Source organism: Rutilus rutilus (assembly GCF_951802725.1).
Source record: "Rutilus rutilus genome assembly, chromosome: 8".
Lineage (NCBI taxonomy): Eukaryota > Metazoa > Chordata > Actinopteri > Cypriniformes > Leuciscidae > Rutilus > Rutilus rutilus.
The window spans coordinates 10179658-10189916 of NC_140222.1; the positions used below are offsets into that span (position 1 = coordinate 10179658).

The following is a 10259-nucleotide window of genomic DNA, read 5'->3' on the forward strand; positions in this document are numbered from 1 at the left end:
CTGGGGCCCATATGGGTTACAAATGGGCTACAGGGGTACAGATGGACATGGGCTCAAAAGGGGCTTCTTATCTGGGGCCCATATGGGTTACAAATGGGCTACAGGGGTACAGATGGACATGGGCTCAAAAGGGGCTTCTTATCTGGGGCCCATATGGGTTACAAATGGGCTACAGGGGTACAGAGTGGACATGGGCTCAAAATGGGCTTCTTATCTGGGGCCCATATGGGTTACAAATGGGCTACAGGGGTACAGATGGACATGGGCTCAAAAGGGGCTTCTTATCTGGGGCCCATATGGGTTACAAATGGGCTACAGGGGTACAGATGGACATGGGATCAAAAGGGGCTTCTTATCTGGGGCCCATATGGGTTACAAATGGGCTACAGGGGTACAGATGGACATGGGATCAAAAGGGGCTTCTTATCTGGGGCCCACTTGGGTCAACTAAGTAGGTCCAACATGGGCAAACCCAGATGGGCTCCCTATGTGAGACCTAGTCAGTTCACTAATGGGAAATGAGTAGGCTACATACCCAGCCAGCACATGACCGACCTTCAACGTTGAAATATGGTTGAAATAATGTCAGTTTGTTGTTGAAAAAGATTAACAAAAACCATTCTAAATCAACGTTGACATTTTTACAAGATCCCCAGCCAACACATGTGGGGCCCAAACGGGCTGCAAATGGGCTGATATCCGGGGCTCACCTGGGCTACCCAACTGGGAACCCAGCTAATTTTGGTTTTGTTGGCCACGGATTCACGCGCAAACATTTACATCACGTTTCCCAGCTCAACGTGGATTCATCCGCAGACACCAGAGGACAATCTGGACAGAGCTTGCCCCAGCTAACACACCCATGTGGGGCCCAAACGGGCTGCAAATGGGCTGATATCCGGGGCCCACATGGGCTACCCAACTGGGAACCCAGCTAATTTTGGCCGCGGTTTCCGTGGTGGCCCCACATGTGTTAGCCCAGATGGGTTGATGATGGGCTCTTGATGGGCTCCATATCGGGCCCATGTGGGTAACCTAGGTAGCACCCATTTAGGGCCTACAGGAGTCTGCCCAGATGGGTTGATGATGGGCTCTTGATGGGCTCCATATCGGGCCCATGTGGGTAACCTAGGTAGCACCCATTTAGGGCCTACAGGAATCTGCCCACATGGGTTGATGATGGGACCCATATAGGTCTTATCTAGGGCTCTTATGGGCCACAACGGGTATATATATGGGCTACCATATTTGTCTGTTTGGGTTACCTTATTTTACAGTAAACCCCTAAATACAATCATTACATGTAATCCACTAAACTATACTAAAATGTTAAAGGTATTCAATGAACAGAAACCAGTAGTTCACTTTTAAAGTTACTTTATTAAGCAAGTACAAGTATCACAAAACAAGAAAAGAAAAAAGTAAAAGATTTAAAACACTTCTAAATCAGCGTTGACATTTTTACAAGATCTGTACGTTGAAACAACATACAGCAGAAATATCTGCCTTTCAACATTATTGTGACAATTAATTAGCATTTCATAATTTTTTGATATAACAGCTCTTCAGTATATGTTAAAATATAATTATCATTATTATATATATATAACCTTTATTTTACCAGGAAAGAAGCACATTGAGATTAAGAATCTCTTTTACAAGAGCGTCCTGGCCAAGACTGACAGACACAGCACGTTTGAGTTTAACAAACATCCAACAATACATACACATATACACACACAAGCAAATCCAATCAAATTTCAATATCACTACATAGCTAGCTAAAACATCTACAGCCCGATGTTTCCTTCTCCAAATCATTTAAAAATACTTTAAAAGTGTCCAACGAAACCAGTTTCTTCAGTTTCAATGTACTTTGTAAACAATTCCAGGCAGAGGGAGCAGCAAATTTAAATGCCTTTTTCCCAAACTCTGTACGTGCCACTGGAACAGACAGTAAAAATAATTCCTGTGACCGGAGGCTATAGCTACAAGCATACTTTTTACAAATGTATGTACAAAGATATGAAGGAAGTAAACCGAGAATAGATTTATAAATAAGAACATGCCAGTGTTTTTGTCTTCGGATGGACAACGCAGACCAGCCAACCCGAGTATACAACACACAATGATGAGTGAGGGTTTTAAGATTTGTTATGAACCTCAGTGCACCATGATAAACAGTGTCTAAAGCATGTAAACACTGTGAAGATGCATGCATATATATAACATCACCATAGTCTAGTACAGACAGAAAAGTCGCTGCAACAAGCCTCTTTTTTGCCTCAAAGGAAAGACAAGATTTGATTCTAAAGTAAAAACCCAATTTTACTTTCAATCTTTTCACCAATTGCTGGACATGAGGGCCAAAGGAGAGAGCGTCATCAATTAAAATCCCCAGATACCTATACTGAGACACAAACTCAATTTCTGAACCTTGGGACGTAGTAATAGGCAGAAGATTATTATGAGGGATTGATTTGGATTTAGAAAACAACATGAATTTTGTTTTATCAACATTTAAAACTAATTTTAATTCAAATAAGTTACGCTGAACAATATCAAATGCAAGCTGTAACTGAGAGAGAGCCTGATTGGGTGTGGATGCTGAACTATATATGATTGTATCATCAGCGTAATAATGAAACTTTACATTATGAACATTATGATCTATATTATTTATATATAGAGTAAATAGGAGTGGTCCTAGGACTGACCCCTGTGGCACACCTTTAGTGACATTGAGTGAACCAGAGATAAAACCTTCTGCCTGTACACACTGAGTTCTGTTTGAAAGATAGTTATTAAACCAACCGATCGTATGTTTAGATAATCCAATACTGACAAGTCGTTTTATCAGTAAAGTATGATCAACAGTATCAAATGCTTTTGATAGATCGATGAATAAGGCTGCACAGTGTTTCTTGTTATCAACAGATTCAATAAAATCATTTATTACCTTTAGGGCTGCCGTAGTTGTACTATGTTGTTTTCTAAAACCAGATTGAAAATCAGACAGGGTATTATTTACAGACAGAAATTCTTTTAATTGATTGTTGACCAATGTTTCAAGGACTTTGGCCAAAACTGACAGCTTAGAAATGGGCCGGTAATTATTTGGTTGTGTAGGATCTCCGCCTTTAAACAGAGGAAGAACAAAAGCTGATTTCCATATAAGTGGAATTTCATTTAAGTCAAGTGAAAGGTTAAAAATATGAGTCAGAGGTGGGGCAATAAAATCAGCTGCTAGCTTTAAAAAGTAAGGTTCTAAATTATCCGGACCTGCCGATTTCGAAACATCTAAAGATTTAAGGGCTTTGCACACCTCAGAGATTGCAATTGGTGAAAAGTTGAATGATTGACTAGACACTAAGCTCTCTGACTGAACAGTCGAAGGGTTCACATGAGCACCATTAACTGAATCAAACAAAAAACCAGAAGCAATGAAGTGTTCATTAAAACAATTAAGCATATTTACTTTATCAATGATTGTATCAGAGCCATAATTAATACATGATGGAAGTTCCATGCCTTTATTATTTTCAGTTAATGATTTAACACTTTTCCAAAATTTTGATGAATTGTTTAGATTGTGAGATGTTTCTATAAGAAAATGTTCAGCTTTAGCTTTTCTGATTGCAACCGTGCATGCATTGCGCAATCGCTTAAAATCAAGCCAATCTGAATTAAAATCGTTATTAACAATAAAAGTTTCAAACCTTTTGCCTTATGTGATTTTGTTTGAATTTACAATTTTGTCTGCTTGCCTAACCGTTTACATTGCATTATTACATTTGTATTCATACACTGTCATGTCATTTGACTAATTAATTAAATAATAATACAGACTGCAAATAAAACTCAATACACCGCTATGTTAACTGTTATTAAACTATTGTTATTGGTTGTTTCGCCGTTTTACTTTGAGCATGATTGGTTAATCTGTCTGTCTTCCAGGAAACTGTCCAATGAGAATGTGCGCGGCTCTGCGCGGCTCAGTCACCGACCGAGAGTAACGGACGTATTTTCAAATTTAAAATAGGCGCGCACTGAGCAGCAGCTGAGCTGCTGCTTGCATTGATTAGCCTACTCGGTCAGACCTGGATTATTTTATATCTGCCTGTTGAATTCTTAAATTTTGAGCGAATTTAAGTTGATATCAATGAAGAACAAAAGCTGGAATGTGAACAGAGGAAGGGTTCGTACGTGGTCTGTAAAAATACTGGCGATATCAGGTAAGAAAACATTTTTCAGTCCTTATAGCAGTCAGTTAAATTAACGTTAACGTTTATGGACATGAGAAACGTTAACAGTCATAGGCTTAATGCAACCTTATACGTTCAATAAGTTATCTCTGTGTGTGTTTTTGTACTGCTGTAGCAATATAAGCACGTATTTCAATGTAATTTAGTACCATCTGACATTGCTGTGTTTTGTTGTTGGTAACGTTGTGTGTTTAATGTCAGCTAACGTTAGTTTAAAAACGCATGAGAGGTAAAAAAGCGTTGGAATGAGTAAAGTGATAAAACAGTCATTTATTCGTTAGAAGAATGTTTACATAACCTCTTCAAACACTGATAACAGTATTGGAAATATATTTGTTTACATTTTTTTTTGTTTTTTTTTTGTTTTTGTGTGTGCTTCCCTTGCAATGATACACATTTCTGATGGGATTGCCATGCTTAAAGTTTATGTTTACATTTTTAATCATCATGTAACAACTAACAGTCTCAAAGATGACATTCCTAGGGCTGGATTTATTGGATGGGATGCACGCTACAATGTTCCATTCATTCATCAACTGAAAACAGGTTGACTAATCGATTCTTGGGATTTAAGAATTGATATTGTTTCGTAAAAATGAGAATCAAATAAAATCGAGAAATCAATATTTTTTACCCAGCCCTTGACATTACTCAGTTCATGTAGTGTGAATGTTATATTGGCAAACGTTTTTTTTTTTTTTTAATTTGAGATTGTTTGAAGGAATGATATAAGAAAATACTGCTTTTTAAGGACTTTTCATTGAATAATTTCTTCTTTCCCCCTCTTCAGATTCGCCAAGGACCAGCTGATTACTGGCAATTTGGTGGAGGATTATTCTTTAGCTGCTACATTGCACTATCACTTCTGGTACAGATTCATTGGCCTTTTGTGTTATTTTTTATTTTACTTGATTTAATAAATTACTTTTAATTAGTAGCCTACAATGTATGGTTAGGATTCTGAATTAAAACAGTGTAATGTTTCTCCACAAATATTATCAGAAATATACGGAGCCCCCAGGGGTCAGGCAAATTGTTGAAACAATATAAACCTGCATTGAAAGATATAGGCCTAATTCAAAGAGCAACAGACCACAACCCTCTCAGCTCAACACCACAATTTGTTGATTTCTTCATCTGTTTTAAAGATGAAATCATGACCTTATCATTATAGTAATCGTAACTGACACATGGGAGTAATATTAATTTTTTTACAATTCCATGTTGGGGCTCTGAAGAATTGCTTGTGTGAATACATAAAATGTGTTTTAGAATGGATAGTGTTGTATACTTTGTTTTCTACCCGACTAATTGAACTGTAAAGTGAAAATCTTGTACATGACTTATTTTGTATTGAGTTTTTCTTGCTTTTATTTATACAGGATAGTACAGACAGCAGGCAAGAAGTGAAGAGGAAGTGATGGCATCAGGAGCAGCACAACCAAAAGCTTGTGACCCCATGGAAGTTGTCCGAGTGCGTGGAAGAACAAGTGTAAGTGCAGAAGCCGATCTTAGGATGTAGTGGAGGAAGTGTATATGAAGAAGATATAAAGGAGCCAACTTGTTTAGTTTTTAAAATTGAACTAAGAGCCAGTGCAAATGTTGTAAAACAGGAGAAATATGTTCTGTAACATAACATTAGAGCGAGTAGACTTTGTAAAGTTGCTACTACTTACATGTCAAGTGATAAGCAATATTTGAGTTGGATGAATGATGGGCAAATATTTGGTTTTCTAACTTGTCCTGGGAACCCTCAGTACTGCACACCCACTTCAGATCTTGCAGTTTCTATAAATGAGCTAATGTGATGAATCCGGTATATTAGATGAGGGAAACGTACAAAGTCTGCATCTGAAAACTTAGGCAGCTGACTCATTGCCTCGCTGCCCTATCAGGCAACGACTTAGCAGGCAGCGTTTACACACTAAGGTGCCTCACAAAACCGATTTAGTTTAGTTTTTATTTATTTGAGCAGTAACCATTCTGATTTCAGACAGACTTATGAGGCAGCATAACGGTTTAATGATCTTCAACACTAATTATTTTTTAGAAATTACTTCAAAGTGGTAAAAGTTGGTCAAAATGTACATTTTGTGCTTCCAATACGTGCAGTGCAGGGGGTGTTCCAGGACAGGTTTGTAAACCCCTTATCTAGATACACTTGATGTGGGGCACCAAAAGGCTAACCTGACACATCTGATTGAACTGTGAAAAGGAATTAAAAAAGTGGCATAATGGTTGACTGATTTATTTTCTCTTTTCAAAGGGCCGTTGGGAGAGCGACAACAGAGGAGTGAGAAGCTGCACGGTTATTGTTTTGTTTGTGAAATGGTTAATTTTTCAGATATGCATATATAACGTGTGCATATATATATATATATATATATATATATATATATATATATATATATATATATATATTACTTTTTTCTTTTCTTGTTTTGTGATACTTGTACTTGCTTAATAAAGTAACTTTAAAAGTGAACTACTGGTTTCTGTTCATTGAATACCTTTAACATTTTAGTATAGTTTAGTGGATTACATGTAATGATTGTATTTAGGGGTTTACTGTAAAATAAGGTAACCCAAATAAGGTAACCTAAATATGGTAGCCCATATATATACCCGTTGTGGCCCATAAGAGCCCTAGATAAGACCTATCTGGGTCCCATCATCAACCCATCTGGGCAGATTCCTGTAGGCCCTAAATGGGTGCTACCTAGGTTACCCATATGGGCCATATATGGAGCCCATCAAGAGCCCATCATCAACCCATCTGGGCAGACTCCTGTATGCCCTAAATGCAGAGGCGGACAGAGTACACAGCTTTATTACTTGAGTAAAAGTACAGATACCCCTTGCTAAATTTTACTCAAGTACAAGTAAAAGTACTACAGTCAGATGTCTACTCAAGTAAAAGTACTAAAGTACTTGTTTTTAAAAGTACTTGAGTACCAAGAGTACAAGAGTACATTTTCTAAATATTGCATTACTACTGCCATAGTGCTTACATTTATGTAGAGAAACGTCCTACATGGAGTTATGAAAAATGTTAATGTTAGTACTAGGGGTGGAACGGTACACAGAAGTCACGGTTCGGTTCATACCTCAGTTCAGACATCACGGTTCGGTACGAGTTCGGTACAATGGAGGGAAAAGCAAAACAAAAATGCAGAAGGCAATTTTTTTTTTATTGTGCATGTCTCAGGCTGTACCACCTAGTGTCATACAGTCTCTCCCCTGAGCTAGCTGCAACAGCCTGCCCTGAAGTGTGTAAAGTAAGATGTAAACAAAATAAGACAATCAGCTATAAAACTAAAAATAAAGCATCTCTTATTTATGTGTGGACGCAGGAGCGCGAGGGTGCGCGCAGCAAAAATGTCGTCATTGTGGTGTGGGCGGTCATGCGCGTTGGGTGTGCAAGGCCACATTTTGCTTGGCGGTGTGCAGTGCACGGCTTTTAGCGCACGGCTCCGCATATGATCCGAAGACGCACGACTTCGAGCCGAATCTGGCCGAGCATGTACATCTCACAGCACCGGCACCCAGTTCTTGCGTCTAAATTAGTTGCTTACATTAACAAAATGAGCCTACAATAGCAGACATCAGCCCTTTAAATAAAAATAAATGGCCATGTTTTATAAAAAGGTTCACAAAACTAAATAAAAATGTTTAGAAATTATGTAAGATAACGTTAATTTAGTTGTAGGTTACGTTCTCATATCCATTTTTTTTTCTAATGTCACAAGGAATAATCTGGTTTACTGCTTTACACGATTATTTTGCTGTGTGGTTTTGGTGTACTAAAGTGTTGTTTTACTAAAATAAACATTCACGAGTGTAGCCTACCTTACTTCAAACCACTGATTCCTGATGGTTTAGAGGACAATTACACCGAGTCGCACCCTGTCGTTTCAAAGAATATACACCGGCGAGCGCTAAGTATAAATGCCTCGTCCATTTGGGGAGGCGCGCGCACGGTCAGCGGAGGCTCGCGCTGCGGAGGCAGGCGAAAGTATAAACCATAGACAGTATAAGGTATAAACAAACCTAGCTTAAGGCGGGGCTACAGATTAGGTGTCCCTAAAGAACCCGCGTATCTAACAGTAGTTCCGCATTACATTAATTAATTTGCACGCGAGTTTTATTTATTTTTATACCGTATTCTCCGTGTAAATTCATGTAGCCTACCGAACCGTGACGCCCGTACCGATTCGGTTCAATACGAATACATGTACCGTTCCACCCCTAGTTAATACCTTGGAGAATGTAAAGAAATTGAAAGTAAAATCAAGTCATTTTCATCTTTTTACCATGCTGCTTTATTTAACATTTTCACTTGCCCACAAGGCAATAGCACAATGGCAACGCTCTGACAAACCTCTGCTAGAGTTTTAATGGATTTTTTGCACCCACATTTGAACCCGACTGTGTTAAACACACCGCATACTCAAGAACATCAACGCAAATGCTCAGCTTACATTAATGTGTAATATCAGAAAAGAAAATTCAGCTAACAATTGTGTGTACATGTGAGTTTCTCTTTTTTTCATCAATCAAATCACAGGGTTCCAGACTGCGACCAAATACGTGACCGTTTTATTGAGAATGTGCGAGTTCAAATTGTAGTGCCATTTGTGCGAGTGCATGGTCATGTACTACTCAGTTAAATTCACGCATGAATTTTCCAGCATTGAACTTGTTTTAGCGCTCGCCAAAGTGAATTTTTGTCCCGCCAAAGTCTTATTTGATCGGTGAGTAAAGTAGATGAACTGCCGCTTGTGACAGGGCGCATGTTTAACTGAATGAACGAGCAGAGAGAGAGAGAGAGAGCCGGTCGCGCGCGCAGACACACTCGGTCTCTCTCGCGCACTGTCGCTCGCTTTTTCTTTTTTCCTTTTTTTTTATTTATTATTTTTTTAGAAGAAGTAACGGGTACTCACGGTTATGGATAGAAATGTAGCGGAGTAAAGAGTACAATATTTGCCTCTCAAATGTACTTGAGTAAAGTCATGAGTACTCCCCAAAAATGATACTCGAGTAAAGTACAGATCCCTCAAAATTGTACTTAAGTACTGTACTCAAGTAAATGTACTCCGTTACTGTCCGGCTCTGCCTAAATGGGTGCTACCTAGGTTACCCACATGGGCCCGATATGGAGCCCATCAAGAGCCCATCATCAACCCATGTGTGCAGACTCCTGTAGGCCCTAAATGGGTGCTACCTAGGTTACCCATATGGGCCAGATATGGAGCCCATCAAGAGCCCATCATCAACCATGTGTGCAGACTCCTGTAGGCCCTAAATGGGTGCTACCTAGGTTACCCATATGGGCCAGATATGGAGCCCATCAAGAGCCCATCATCAACCCATCTGGGCAGACTCCTGTATGCCCTAAATGGGTGCTACCTAGGTTACCCACATGGGCCCGATATGGAGCCCATCAAGAGCCCATCATCAACCCATGTGTGCAGACTCCTGTAGGCCCTAAATGGGTGCTACCTAGGTTACCCATATGGGCCCGATATGGAGCCCATCAAGAGCCCATCATCAACCCATGTGTGCAGACTCCTGTAGGCCCTAAATGGGTGCTACCTAGGTTACCCATGTGGGCCCGATATGGAGCCCATCAAGAGCCCATCATCAACCCATGTGTGCAGACTCCTGTAGGCCCTAAATGGGTGCTACCTAGGTTACCCATATGGGCCAGATATGGAGCCCATCATCAACCCATGTGTGCAGACTCCTGTAGGCCCTAAATGGGTGCTACCTAGGTTACCCATATGGGCCCGATATGGAGCCCATCAAGAGCCCATCATCAACCCATGTGTGCAGACTCCTGTAGGCCCTAAATGGGTGCTACCTAGGTTACCCATATGGGCCCGATATGGAGCCCATCAAGAGCCCATCATCAACCTATCTGGGCTAACACATGTGGGACCACCACGGAAACCGCGGCCAAAATTAGCTGGGTTCCCAGTTGGGTAGCCCAGG

At 39.9% G+C, this 10259-nt stretch overlaps 1 long non-coding RNA gene across 1 annotated transcript; it reads left to right on the forward strand.

The window, feature by feature from the left end:
- The first annotated feature begins 4093 nt into the window (after nucleotides 1–4093).
- On the forward strand, nucleotides 4094–6645 carry LOC311296059. Its single transcript, XR_014628472.1, has 3 exons — nucleotides 4094–5133; nucleotides 5648–5757; nucleotides 6532–6645. It is a non-coding gene; the product is annotated as an uncharacterized lncRNA (long non-coding RNA).
- The last annotated feature ends 3614 nt before the right edge of the window (nucleotides 6646–10259 follow it).